This window comes from Leptinotarsa decemlineata, unplaced genomic scaffold (genome assembly GCF_025532065.1).
Source record: "Leptinotarsa decemlineata unplaced genomic scaffold, Ldec_3_MD MMD2_tig00003557_RagTag_RagTag, whole genome shotgun sequence".
NCBI classification, from domain to species: Eukaryota; Metazoa; Arthropoda; class Insecta; order Coleoptera; family Chrysomelidae; genus Leptinotarsa; species Leptinotarsa decemlineata.
The window spans coordinates 2,867,151-2,882,161 of record NW_027412590.1 but is presented as its reverse complement, the minus strand read 5'-3'; the positions used below and the strand labels follow the sequence as shown (position 1 = coordinate 2,882,161).

Sequence of the window (15,011 nt, the reverse complement as noted above, 5' to 3'; positions counted from 1 at the left end):
TGTTCCTCCAAAAATACTGCATTACTTCATTGGGTTTATGTATGCCTTTTTGTGTTCGTCGTACCTTTGGATCAGTTTTTTCTTGGTTTGGCCGATATAGAATTAGTTGCAGTCCAAGCATTGTTTGCTGTATACCCCGTTCAGGTTTTTGTCTTTTTCTTTCTCATAGCCGTTTAATTTTTTGTGTTATTTCCGTGTTTGGCTTGTATGTGATGTTGATGTTCAGAGGTTTGAAGATGTTTGTTAGTTTTTTGGTTTGGTGACCTTCGTACGTAAATGCTGTCCATCATTGTGTTGTTTTATCTGTTGGAGTGGTTTGATCCTTGTTCTGTATTTTTTGTTTGATTCTGTTTTCCAATTTATCTATTGTCTTTTGGGTATTTCCGTTCTCGTTCGCTATTTGGTATATGATTTTCCGTTCCTTTTTCCGGGCTTCATTGCTGAGTGGTATGTAATGTTAACTTTCTGTATATGAATGCGTTATAGGTAGCCAATTTGTGTGATGGTGGATGGTTTGAACTTGCGGGTATGGTGGGGCGTGTTTGTGTAGGTTTCCTGTATATTGCCATTTGAAATTGTGTTTTGTTGTGATTATATCCGATGGTTATGTCCAGGTAGTTGAGTTTCGAATTGTTTTCTTCCTTTATGCTGAAAATCAGTTTTTGATTCATTTCGTTAACTTCCTTTGTTATTTCATCCATTCTTATTCCATTGTTCTGTGATATGTACAGTCCATCGTCAACGTATCTGAATCATTTTCCTTTTTCATCATGTGTCTTCATTATTGTTAAGATTTTCTTATGTATGGTTTGCAGGTATATTTCGGATATAATGCTAGATAGTGGAGATGCCATGGCTAGTCCATCTGTTTGTTTATAAATTTTTCCTTCAGATTCGAAATGGTGTTGGTTCTTCTCAAAGTGCAGGATGTATATGTGTATATGTGTGTGTATCCCCTAAGGGGATGAAATAATTGATGATGGAGGATGTAAATGTATTAGTTTGAACCTATCAGTACCTGATGGAACGAATAAATTGAGACGAACAAAATAATTTTCAGTTCTAAATGTTGACAATAGCTGGCGTTAGTAATATTTTGAAACGCGCTATCTTTGTGATTTCACTGAGTTACATATACCCGATGATGAGTGGCCGCCGTACCTGATAGTACATACTATACCTGAACATTTCTAGCGGATTATATTTGACGATTTTGGCTGTTTTCTTGGCATATTTTGGATTGCATTTGCTTTGTTTCGGTTTAGTAGTTTTGGTTATAGACTTTGCTTTGTATTTGGCATTTGTTTTGTTTTCGTTTGGTTTAAGTATAGGTTTTGTCAGTTAGATTTTTTAAAATGGCTGAAGAAAATCTGAACGTTAATGGTACTGTCGTCCCTATTGTTGGTGACGGTGCTTGTTTGTTTCGTGCTCTCTCTTATTTAATGTACGGAACACAAGATAGAGCGATGGAGGTAAGTTCAGAAATTGTCAGATAGGTGGTTGATGACTGGAGCCAGTTTTCAATTATGACCCACAACAGGATTGGTGATAACTACGTAACACCTGACGAATATTGTGCTGATATGATGAAAAATGCGGATTTTTTGAGTTAATAGCAGTAGGATTAACATTCCCATTTAAATTTGAAATTTATAGAAACGGTCTCATATATACGGAATCTGTATCTGAAGACTATCTGGTAGGGCGATTATGATTCAGCAAAGATTTGTCCAGTAGTCATTTTGATACCTATCTTCCTATAGCAGCACAGAAAATTATCCAGCGTCGTATGGAGAAAGCTGTAGAAGAACATGATTTTGGAATTGATACACCTTCGCAACTTAAAGTGAATAAGGGTTGTCAGGAGGTACCTGTTTCAGAGCGTGAACATTCACCTTTTATCTTCAATAAATTATGATGAAAATTCAATAAAAAGTTTATTGTCCCAATCTGAGTATGTGACATTATTAGAAAAAAAGGAAAACAAACGTAGGGCAAGGTTTACTAATTACACACGAAAAATTCCAATAAAGAAGGCACAAAAAAAATGTGGACAGACTCTACCTGAATCCCACCGTAAAGCTATGTCTGAATATGAGAATGAAACCCTGATGTACAGAGGCAAGCTGTCGCCACCTACCAGAATGCACACCCTGAAAAACACAGACAAGCTGTCGCCACCAACCAGGCTGCACACCCTGAAAAACACAGGCAATCTGTCGCCACCTACCAGGCTGCAAACCCTGAAAAACATTGGAAATATGCTGCACTATATCAGGCCAGGAATACCGATGTGCATAGAGTGATTCAGTCACCGTATAGAGAAAATACAATTCAGCATGTATGGAGAAGCAAGTTGCTTTTGGGTTTGGCGTATGACCCAGATATTGCTTATGGAACTGACAGCAGTGTAGTCTTAGGTTTTATGACGTACAAGAGTCAGTGCTGTAACGCCTTGAAGTGGAAAGATGAGACACCTGTCATGTGTTGTAGCACCAGTAAAGTACAACTTGAGCCGTTTTAACAACTGCCAGAATAACTTTACAATCTGGTTAATGATTTACATCCAAATCGGATAATATCCGAAAATATAATGCCTGTTTTCAAATGACTTCCTTTGGTGGAAAACAAATAAAAGAAGGCGGTTTTTCATCAACTTTTAAAGTTCAAGGACAGGTCTATCATTTAATTGGAAGTATATTACCGGAAGCTGGGCAGGATGCACAGTTTCTGCAAACTTACTTCGTCGGTGAAGATGATATAAAAGCTAATATTCGATGTTCAAAATTTCCTGATTCAATACCAAATTCAGTCAAACAATTGCAGCTTATGTTACATGAGGTGAACCCATACATAAAAGATTTAAAAACAGCCATTGTTGAAATATCGCCTTCAGAGTCATTCAAGGTCGTAATACATGCAGATGAAAAACCAGGAAGAGGCATTTTTAATGCACCAACGACAAATGACGTGGCTGTTGTATTGGTAGATCAACATTTTCACCGAAGAGACATCATCCTCGAAGGCCAAAGTAACTGACTTCCGCGTATCAGTGAGATACATCAAGCTTATGACGCGCTGCAGTACCCGTTGATGTTTTGCTGGGGGGATGATGGCTATTCAATCAATATACCATAATGCGATCCCACAACTAAGTTGCCCTCGAAAAAAACCGTCTCTGCTGTAAGTTTTTATTCAAACAGAATAATGCTCACAGAAGAAGAAAATAATTTTTTGGTTAGATATCGTGCTCTTTTTAGTGACTATTTGGTAGATGAATACGCAAAAATAGAAACTAAAAGACTAAACTACATAAAAAACAATCAAGCCAAATTGCACGCAGATAATTATATTCATTCAAAAGATGCAATTGAACGGCGATATACTGAATCAAGTACCAATTCATCGATGTAATATGGAATAATTCTTGGTGCACAATCACTACTCACTAACAAAGCTTGTAAGATGATAATTTACAGATTTACAATACTTTTATGACAGCACAGTGAAACACGTCTATCCCATACGAGACATTCAGGTAGAATGAAATCTCTTTGTCTTTGTAACAGTCGTATATTGTTTTTTTTTGATGATTTCATCAGACGAACATCTAGAGGTTTTAGTAATCCCATATCACATCGCGTCTTGCATCCATAAGGTTTATTTTTTTGAATATTTCACGTACAGTTGAGAAAGGAATTTCGGTCAAATCTAATGTTGCTTGTAATAGTTTGTTTCCCTCGGAACTAAACTTGTGATGGAACATACTCTCTGTGTTTCAATATTCAAATGCATTCCAATCTTATTCACTGGTATTTCTTTTTCGCATTGTTCACCATCGCTGTTGGAATCACTACACAAGAAAAAGTCTGCGTTGTTATCACACTCGTTTTTACTATTAGTAGGTACTTGTCCAAGGAAGCCACAGTTTATACAAATAAAAAAATGTTTTAGTAATTATAACTGCACCAATATCGAATTTCAACACCAAAATCGCGATCAGTTTCTGAACTGAACATTGAAAATACCGGGTATAAACATCCTCGCATTCTATTCGTCACCGTACCATAATAATAATTATTATAATAATATCGTCTTTATTATCTTCTAATACATTCAGAATAAATTAATCAGGAACAAAAAGGATTTTGGAAAAGCTGAATACATTTATTTGAATTAATGAATCGAAGAGGTTTTGTATTAAAGTGTATAATATTTTTAAATTCTTGCATAGCGCTTTCGACTTTCGTCATCATCAGTGCTCACTTGTCAGGCAACAGGAAGTATCAAGATAAGTGAATTGTATATTGTAATATTTATATTATATAAAACAAAATAGGCTTATAGCCAAGAAAATACATTTTTGGATTCAGGCCATGTGGTTCAGATACTTTGACTGAACCACATGGCCTGAATCCAAAAATGTATTTTCTTGGCTATAAGCCTATTTTGTTTTATATAATTTGAATATTGCAATGTACAATTCACTTACCTTGATACTTCCTGTTGCCTGACAAGTGAGCACTGATGATGACGAAAGTCGAAAGCGCTTTGCAAGAATTTTAAAATATTATACACTTTAATACAAAACCTCTTCGATTCATTAATCAGGAACAGTTCATTTATTATATGAAGATAAAGGCGAATTCAATTTACATGGTAACAAGTCATCATTCAATTGCTCTTACACTTAACGTTCAAATTTAATTTTATGACTCTTCTGCCAATCATAAAACTCGGTTGGTATAAATTATCCAAAATGAACCGCCAATTCTTCAGTCCACGTGGACTAGTTAGCAATGGAATATTTTCTTAGTATTCGGCCTTTGAGCTCGCCGACAGCTTCAACTGTTAACAGTACGGGTTACTTCGACTATACTTTGATGCGCATTTCGTTAACTGAACTAGCGTCATCAAGAGATGACTATCGTTAGGAATGCAAGCTGATCCAATGGCAATTGTATCAGATCCTTCCTCACCGGGCATCACCAACCATCAAGTCTCTGGTGAAAAAATTACTCAACGGAAGTTCCTGATCATACATGTTCCTGGGGCCCCTGAGGTTTTTTGGGAATCGACTTCTCTCGAATCTCTCTCAATTGTATTCAATTCATCTCACAGAAAGGATTACTGACGACCCAGTTCAACTCACCATATTACACAGGAAGGATTTTTTTTCAGTTCAGAAAAAAAAATCATAGGACACACAATTACAGATAACAATTTCTGGGTTATTAGACCATGGTCGAAAGAGACTTGTTCAATCAAAAGTTTCAACTGTTACATCTTCAGCGTTGTATGCGTTGACTGCGAAGACGGAAGTAGTATCTCAAAGTCTCAGTAACGTCGAGGGCATCATCTTTGTGATACTGATATCACAATTGCTTTCTGAATTCGATATGTGAATCACGGAATAGAAACGAATATTTCGATCCTATTATTGCTTATAAGCACAGGCGGTTTTCCGGTGTTCTTGTTTTATTCTCAATGGAATCAGATCAACCTTTTCTCAGTGTTTTATGTTTTCCCTGACAAGGGACTGAAAATGAAGCGGAATCGAACGCGAGGGAAAAAAGTTTTCAGGGTTCATGCTGCGAACAGTCAGACTGTTTTTTTCCGAGACGCACTGCAGAGATTACGCAAAAATCCTTTCAACAGCTATGAAACTTCACAACTTCCCTCGATGAATTGGCATTTTTATAAGCCCTTTTGTGAACTTCTTCTATGAGATTTTATTGAATCTGCAAAATTCGCTCCCTTTCGATTGAATGGCCTCGAACGACGTGGATTTAACAATGGAGCTGCTTGGTTGTCTGAATTTCCAATAATTTCGGATGTTATTAAAACATTCCTTGAACTCATATTGATATTTTCGTCAGACAACTATAGAATTATATTGACTTTACAATATCAATCGTTTGAATTGAGGAATCTGATATATGTTTATTTCATGATTTATTAAGTTATACAGTCACGAATTCATAAAAGCCTTATATTTTACACAGAATATTGTATTATCATAGATCAAAATGAAATACTAACGATATCAATTTCAAAAATCAAAAAATACGTCCAGTTATCACCCGTCTTCGGGTGATAACTGGACGTATTTTCCCGAGATCTGACAATTTATAGGTCATTCGAGTGTTTTCACCTATCCCCTCTTCCTTCTCCCCGCTTCAATGGTTTTAGCGGGAGATAACCGTTTGGCGGGAGTTGGTTGTTTTCCGCTTGATTAGAGGTTTCCATATGTTACATATCTCTACGCTAGGTTGGATAAATGCATTATTGGACAATATATACGCGGCTTCTTCAAATTTTCTCCTAAATTAGTGTTCCTGCTTGTGAATGATTTCAGCTTGAGCCCATTTGATGTTATGTTGATGAATCCAAACATGCTCAGCTATTCCGGATTTGCTGGTTTCTCCTCGTTGTGTGTGTTTCTTGTACTCAGAAATGCGAGCTTTCAATGCCTCTTAGTTTCACCAATGTATGATTCTCCGCAGTCGCAAGATATCCGGTAAATGTAATTTTTGGAATCGCAGTCCGCGTTTGGTGGCCTGGTTTTCGTGGGGCTGATACGGATAGTGTTCCCAGATCTTAAGCAGGTCCTGATGTTATACTTGGACCCAATCCTTCTTATCCTTTCCGATAATCCTCTGATGTATGGAAGTACAAGTACTGGTTTTGGCTGTTTCTTTTTCTCGTTGAGCTCTTGCTGTCTAGCTAAAGCCTGTTGTACCATCACTCTGGAGTAACCATTTCGTTGAAGGTCATTTTTTGATGATGCCCAGTTCCTTTTCCAGACCGTCTTCTGTATTACAGAGCCAGAAAGCACGGTCTAGTAGAGTCTTGATGATTCCTCTCTAAGTCAATTGATGGTGGTTGGATTTCTAGTTCAGATACTGTCCTGTGTGGATGGGTTTTCGATATACAGATATTTTTCATTTAGTGTTGTTCCTCTTCACCAATTGCGATCCAATTGGCAGTCCCTCATCTTGCGTAAAAAATTCGTCCTTCAGTTGGAAGTAGCAGTTTCGTACATAGCATCCTAGTAGTTCCATGATTTCTGGTATCGGTGAGTTTGTTCTATTTTTCAGGTCCCCATATTCGGATAGCTTCTTATGTATGATTTGAAGGGCTTCTTCGACAGGAACGTTGGTGTAGAGGCTTTCCACGTCGAAACTGATCAGAGACACTGGTGCTGCCCAACGCTCCGGGGGATATTGAATACGTTGTGGGAAACTAGGAGTGCCGGATTTATTGGAACTAATCGTTCCCCACCCTCAGGCTCATACAAGATAATAACCCTGATATAGTCCTTCTCGACCACCAGAGCAAGACGATATTTGTCGTGAAGTTTTTAGCTCCTGGCGAGACGAATATCGTTCGAAAAGAGGAGGAAAAAGGGTATCTCGTCAAAACCGTAAGAGTGCCGTAGATGGTAATATAGCACTCTAAGGGCCGCGTTATGTCGATGGATATAGGCCGAGACCACATATGCTAGACATGCTGATAGCAAGTGCATTAGGGTTCCGGACGCCTCGCGGAAGGCCCTGCACCATGTGTCAGGAACCTCTTTACCCATCACGTAACTGCGGTAGACTGAGATGTTGAAGACACCATCCTGGCAAGCCTCAGTTTCCGACTTCATCCCACTCGACCTGAGAAAAGCGAAAGTCACGCGCTTTTATGAGCCAAGGTCTCCAATGTTATTGAAGAATACACCATGCATTGGCTTATCCTTGTGTTTCCGCAGAATTGAGGGGATCTCTGCGGCTTTTATATGAGTTTTTTGCTGAACGGCTTCCAACTCGGTGATAGAGTTATGGTTACCTCAATGAGTGTCGAAAACTAAACTTAGTTCATCGACTGCTCGGGCATCTGCCTTGAACACAAATGCTCCTATTCTGGCTCTCTCATGGTCACGGATCATGCAGAGAAGGGGATCCGCACTCCTGACGACTTTACAGGCTATATTCAGTACCATTCTGTCATGTAGACACTCCAAACTCAAAAGTCCACGGCCTCCTTGTTGTCGTGGGAAGTAAAAACGTGGAACAGACGATTTGGGATGCAAACTTCTATAAAGATCCATCATTTTTCGGGTCTTCACGTCGAGTTGATACAGCTCCTCCTGAGTACACTTCACTACTCCAAACGAGTAGTGTAAGACTGGAACGGCAAGTAAATTTATTGCATCGACTTTGTTCTTCCCCGATAGTTCCGATGGCCAGATCTGTCAAAGTTTGTGCTGATACGTGTGGCGAAGAGAGCTCTTCACTGCTGTTACCTCTTGTGAGTGGTTTTGTTCCACCACGAGGTAAGTATACGTCTCTCCGACAACCAGATGTTGTAGGATGCTTCCGTCTACGAGCTACACATCCCGAATAGCATACTCTTCTACCATCCTCAAGGACTGATGGAGATCCTATTTTCCAGCGGCATAAAGTTTAAGATCATCCATATAAAACAAATGGGTGACCTTGTATTCCGGTTTTCGGGGGTGCCACAGTTATACCTTCGAGTATTTCTGAGCACAACGGATAATGACAATAGTGAAATGCAGAAGACGAGAATACTAAGGAAATCACCCTGAAATACAGCCCTTCTGAAAGTGACCCACCCTGTTTGGATTCTGGCTTGACCAGATGTTATGATGAAGCGAGTTCGCCAGAGGGGTATCAGTTGTTCAATACATCTCACTAATTTGTCGGGTACCACAAGGCATCTGAGCAAATGCAAGATGAGCTCATGCGATATTGTATCAAGTGCCCTACGGTAATCGATCCAGGCCATAGAGAGGTTGCGCTTATATTGTATAGAGTCTTGGGTTACACATCTTTCGATGAGCAGGTTTCATTTACATCCAGCCACTTCGCTCTTCGGCTCTCTCTGCTCCTATATCCGTTCGAACACTCGGTCAACTGCGGTGAGTATTCGTGTGTATAAGATGCTTGTAAACAACTTATATCATTAATTCAAGCATGTTATCGGTCTGTAATTCAGAGAAATCGACAAATATCTGCTTTTGGGAATAAGAACGGTCCCCCTCTCGACAAACGAATTCGGAATCGGCTGCTCTCCATCCAGCCGTGAGTTGAAAACTCTGGCCAGATGGCGGTGGGTGCTTGTTAATTTTTTTCACCAATAAGTGTTCAGCCCATCTGGGCCTGGAGCAGCAAAGTCCTTGGAACTCACAAGGGTTTTTCGAACATAATCCGGGGTTATCGGCTGTTGAAGCTCTCTGTTAAAAGCTTCGAACTGCGCTAGGGCTGGAGTGCCTAAGTTGAGTGGCTTCGGGTGTTCATAGATATTCCTTCAGAAGGATTCCACCTGATCAGCGGTTGCCGGATTATCCACAATACCTGAAGGCTCTTGAAATAAGCGAGAAGGTTTCTCGCGGAACCAAAAGTTTTTCGCGATACTTCTAACTGGCCTCACCAGTGACTTCTGAGCAATCACTAGCATTCGTATCCTATCAAGGCAGTGCTGGTTAGTGGTCAGCAGCACGCCTTGACTTGAAATATGATGGATACGTCGTAGTTTGGCGGATATTCGCCACACTGCGGGCGTCAAAGGCCTGTTAGCCGCCCTGTAATCCATCACATTTTAAATACGAGACGCGTGTTATTTCGCCGACGTGATCTTAGCCTCCATCTCATGTACACGCCATTCAATCTTCCGAATCGCCAAGCCGGGATTTCGTACTTCCGATTCGGAAAGCGATTGGACGATGCTATACACGGCGGTGTTGATTTGCCAGATGTCAGCCTCTTCCGTTAGAACACTATGAACCTCCGCATCCAAACAAGCCAGTTCTTGTGGCTTCAGTGGCCTAATTCTATAGCGCGCCCTGCTTGTTCTGACTGTCGTTTCCATTGGTGGTATGGTGCCGTGTCAACTGATGGTAGAACAATTGATGGCTTTCTTCCTTTCTTCGGAAAATTCTCACTTTTTTTTTATCAAAATGGAGTAGTGAAAAACCAAAAAATTTCTTTCTCAATGTTCTGATATTACAGTCATAAATACCATCCATATTACTCATACTGGGGCTGAAGTGAAAGATATATCCAATTCAGTCACGTAACTAATGGACCGACCCTATATATCATTCCTAAATTATCACATCACTTTTGAGAAATGAAATCACCGTACCAAGTATCTTTTTTTTCTGTCCCATGAAGCAAACCAAAACTTCAACCGATTCCACTGAATTTCATATCAAGGATTTTTTGTGAGTGACAGTTAATTAATTCCGCAATCTTTTGGTGGAGACTTTGCGTGCAGAATTTTCTTTGTTTAATTTTTATATAATGTTTGATATTATTTCATCACGGAGGCAATCTGTATTATATCTACCTCGAAGGTTCACACACAATATACGTTAAAAAAATGTGATGTTATTATTCACGAAAAACTGCTGATACAAAAGGAAAAACAAACCATTCATTCACTTCGAACCTTTTATAAACCCCAAATTTGTATTAATACTCTAGTCGTGAGTTTATCAAGTTCGTGGATCTTCTTGGAAAAATTTGTCTGTTTGGAAATTTCTTAAGGTGAAATCATCTTGATCTAGTAGTGAAATATGATTTGTCTAACTCAACATCATTTCCAATTCAATTGCTGATTTCATTCAATTTTCAGAATTTTTTTGTACTTATAGATGAAGATAATATTTCAACTGTTTTATTGGTATAGGCAGACAGTTGAGCAAGTTTCTTAAATTCTCCAATTACATTCATTATTCAACACGCACGTGCAGTTGAATCAATCAGTATATTTTTCAATTCGATTGTCGTGTAATAATGTACAAAAAATTCAAAACAAAAGGTTTGAGGTCTGGACCTAGATTTTTCAACCAAGACATCCGCATGAAATCCCATTTGATTGTTACTAGTATAATAAATGCTCTTTTTGCTTCATTTATCTTTTTAAATCAATTTTTGGCAGCTGCAGTCACCAGATTCGGATTTCTCCACATCAAATGTTGGTTGTCAGCCAATTCAGAAAGAGGAATGATTTCGGCCCCCTGCTCGAAGAGAAGGTCTTTTTGAAACCTAATTATACATACTTGAAGTTTTCTCTCAATATATGTATCCAGAACGATGCCGAATATGCTCTAACTGAGTTTTAGTCTTAGTTAAAATACTTTTCACTTACTATCCTCTTCTCAATAGATTGCTAGGAGATCTCCACTTTTTTTTCGTCTTCAACTTCATTTTACTTTACGAGGATGGTATTTTTCTCATTCCAAGACAAAAAAAACTACATGAAAAATCTTTAAAAAAGTGAAAATCTATAAAATAAAAGGAAATGCCGCCAATTTGACTGTGCTATTTACTATTGATTTAACCTTTGAAACAACTACAAACGCTTCAACTCAGTACAAAATACGTCCAGCTCCACTTTTACTTTAGAGAGAGTAGCGTATTACCTTGAATTTGCTTCCCTTTCTTAATTGAAAACTGAACTCTAGCTGAAACAACTCATACTAGGAACCCAACAGTAAATAACCTTTTTGCAAATACGAAGTGAACTCAAACAAAATAATATGTGAAGTCTCTCTCTCAATATTAACTGGTTACTATATAAAAAAAAACACTTACATTACTCCTCTTTGATGTTTCATGGTCAACCATAGGTTTCATTAACCCGGTGTGTCTTCCACACCAACACATTCATTTTCTACTTCCCTGTACCCAATATCGGCTCACAATTTCGCTACTGATTTTCCTCAAATTTTGCATTTCGCACTCAGAAACAAAATAACTTTTCTATTCAGGCCACTATCCTCATCCTTGAAGGCTGAGAAATGATACCCAAGAAACCGCTTCAAGGGCTCCCTTTACCGACCCCTATCGTGGCTTTCGCAAGACTTCCCGAACATTCTTTTCTGAAAGCCAGGAAGAAATCACGGGGGTATTATCCCTCCGTTTCTCGAACTGTTCTTTCTAACAGTCGCCCACGTGCGACGGAGGTCACCAGAAAACCTATTCGCTGAATAGACAACAACTCACGATTTCCAGACTGGGATACTGGGCCCTTAACTACATCCTGAGCTGTTTTCAGTTACGTGACAAATATATCTGACTATGCATGTTTTCAAAACACGCCGATGAATAGTTTTTATATAAACACTATCGGTCTTGCCATTGTTTTACATCACATGAGAGACAGATCCGGCGTTCAAACAAATTCCTAATTGAAGAAATTTGTCTCTTTCCGAAGTAAGAATGTAAATTAATATACATAGGTAGGTATCGCTAGGTATTACAATTACAACAATTCCTATTTTTCATAAACCATTACACACAAACATAACCATATAAAATTTATTGACACATACATATATATGAAGTTTCAGCATCTAAAAATATACTTTCAATGATTCACTTACAGAAAAATGTTTTTCAAGAGAATATAGTTAGTTTCATAAAAATAATTGTTATTAGCAAGGAATACGATTCAAATTCACAAAAAGAGAGTGAACTTTATGGAATATTAGTGAACCGCCTCAGCTCGGCATGGGTGCAGTGCTGATACTGAATGGACTGACCCACCGGAAATTTCAGGGCATGGGAGAGAACAATGATGAAAAAATAATTTTTTTCAATAGACTTTTTTTTTCCGCGGCTGGCGTCCCAGTTGGAGTATTTGAAAATCTTCTCTTGTTGCATTTGTACAATATGAAACCAAAATAAATACAAAATTTCAGCCTCCAAAAGTAAAACGGTATGGAGAAACAGTGATGAAAATGTGACTTTATTTTATAAACGCGTCTTTTCCCCCACGGTTAGCGCCCTAGTTAGAATATTAAAAAATCCTTTCTGTTTGCACATCTACAACACCTACTAATTCCAGAAACATAATGTCTGGGCAAGACATGCCCGAAGAAGCCGTTATATGATTTTTCGGTTTTGTAAAATTGTTTAGTGGAAATGTCACAATGAAGGGTTTTTTAAATACTTCAGTTATGGATTTTCATCAAGTATCGGCCAGTTCCATCATATATATTCAGTTGGAAATTTTTCAATAACATCCGAATAAGAACTCAGAAAGTATCAATTATATCTTTATTTCTGCTAAATTTGTGTTGTAATTGTTATTGATTACTAATAATACAGTAATAATGGGAAGTGATTTTTACCCTTTCGACAAACAAATTCAAGAATCACGTCTAGTCAAGACACGCCTGAAAAATATATATCGAGATACGTTTTTACCCGTGGGTTTGTCAATAAATGATTACACTGTACAATAATCAAACTCAACTTCATTTCACTCGTCAATATAACTGAACTGAAACTTTAACTAGTGAAGAGCAGTTGTTCTTGTCCAACAAAGTTATCATTTTCTTACATAAATCCAATTCAAAGTTGTGATCCTGATCCAAGGGTAGTTCCTGGGTTAGTTCGTGTCTGGCAATTACATTCTGCAACAGGGCTTCTGCCACTGTTTCAGCCTCTTGTTTGGTTGAGGTTACTACTTCGGATCATTTGCAGAAATAGTCCATCACAACCATAAGATACTTGTTGGATGTAGTCGTAGGAAGTGGTCCCAGAATGTCAACTGCGATTCTCTCGAAAATGCAAACACTGAGGTATCGCTTCAGCATTACGCTTGCCTTGTTTCCGGACCCCTTTCTTGAAAAGCACAGGTCACAGCGCTTACACTACTCTTCCACCTCTTGGCGGCAATTGACCCAATAGTACCTCTAACGCGCTCACGCTAGATTCTGTTTACTCCAAAATGCACTCCAGTTTGATTATCGGGAAACTATTCAAGTATCTTCGGGGTACACTTTTCCGAACGGATCGTTTGGAATCTGTGAGTTCATCTATCCGGGCTTTTCCATTTTCGATTGACAAGGACATCTCGAATGCACATAGTGAGCCAGTGAATCTTTCCATACTAGCCGGGCTTGGAAATGTCTTACCATTCCGGTCTCATTCCTTTGTCAATTCATTGTCGTACAGTTTTCAAGACCAGTTTGAATATTCAAATTATCGAATGTTGCTAAATGTGCCAAAATTTTCTGGTTCGATTCCATCTAGTAAATGTTCAAATGACCAATGGCGAATATATTCGATAATCGAAACAGTGGTATACACTAAATATTACACTTCTAACTGATGAATATCTACTGATGAATATCTATTAGATGAATATCTACTAGATCAGCATCAAATATTTTCATTTCTTTCACTGATAACTATCTTTTGAGGTACATATTTTGTTAATAATCAAATGAATCCGGTATATAATACTCATATATGCCTATCAAAACCTGGTAATCAATTTTACAAAAGTTATCGAAATTGACAAACAATTTAAAATTGATTGAAACTTTATAGACGGAAATTTCGATATTCTCAATGTTCGTTTCTTGAATACCTGTACAATTAATCAAAACATAGGAATTAGTTTGGTTTCAAGGAACCAACCATGTATTTGTATATTCTATATACAAATATTTCGTCTTAAGTTGGAGAGAACATCAAAAAGGGAATGAAATACTCTGAAAGGATATCGATTTTCAATTATGGAATATCATTGGCTTTATGTCGATGATGGTCACTATCTTGCACTGACGAGTGGCTAAGGAGCCCAAAACCGGTCTGCAAGTGTGCCTATTTCAAAATTGAAGGTCGACTCTTTCAGTTGTATTGCCAATATCATATGCAGGAAATTTTCTGTGAAGATTCGTGCACTGACGGCTGTCGGATATAATCCAACGCCGTGGTATTAGCCAGTGGAGTAGTTGTTTTCTGATAGGCGTCAGTCCATCCAACCTATTGTGTAGATATACCGAGACGGGCTTGAACATTTAAAGTTAATTCCATTAGATTTGTTTACTGCCCGTCTTCAAGCATAACCTACTGACTAATTAGAAAATTTTGTCAGATGTTTGGGGTATTTTGCAATCTCATTTCTCATAAACAAGCATACTACAGTCACAAAATATTTGCTATCATCATAATCAGCATGCCTCTAGTAAATTTTAG

The 15,011-nt window shown here is 38.2% G+C and overlaps 1 long non-coding RNA gene across 1 annotated transcript in view; it reads right to left on the bottom strand.

The window, feature by feature from the left end:
• Positions 1 to 12,079, bottom strand: part of LOC141483473 (uncharacterized) — a 125,052-nt gene extending 112,973 nt beyond the window's left edge. Inside the window, exon 1 of the long non-coding RNA XR_012466112.1 lies at positions 11,613 to 12,079. This is a non-coding gene — a long non-coding RNA (uncharacterized lncRNA). The remainder of the gene's footprint in view (positions 1 to 11,612) is intronic.
• Positions 12,080 to 15,011: the final 2,932 nt, after the last annotated feature.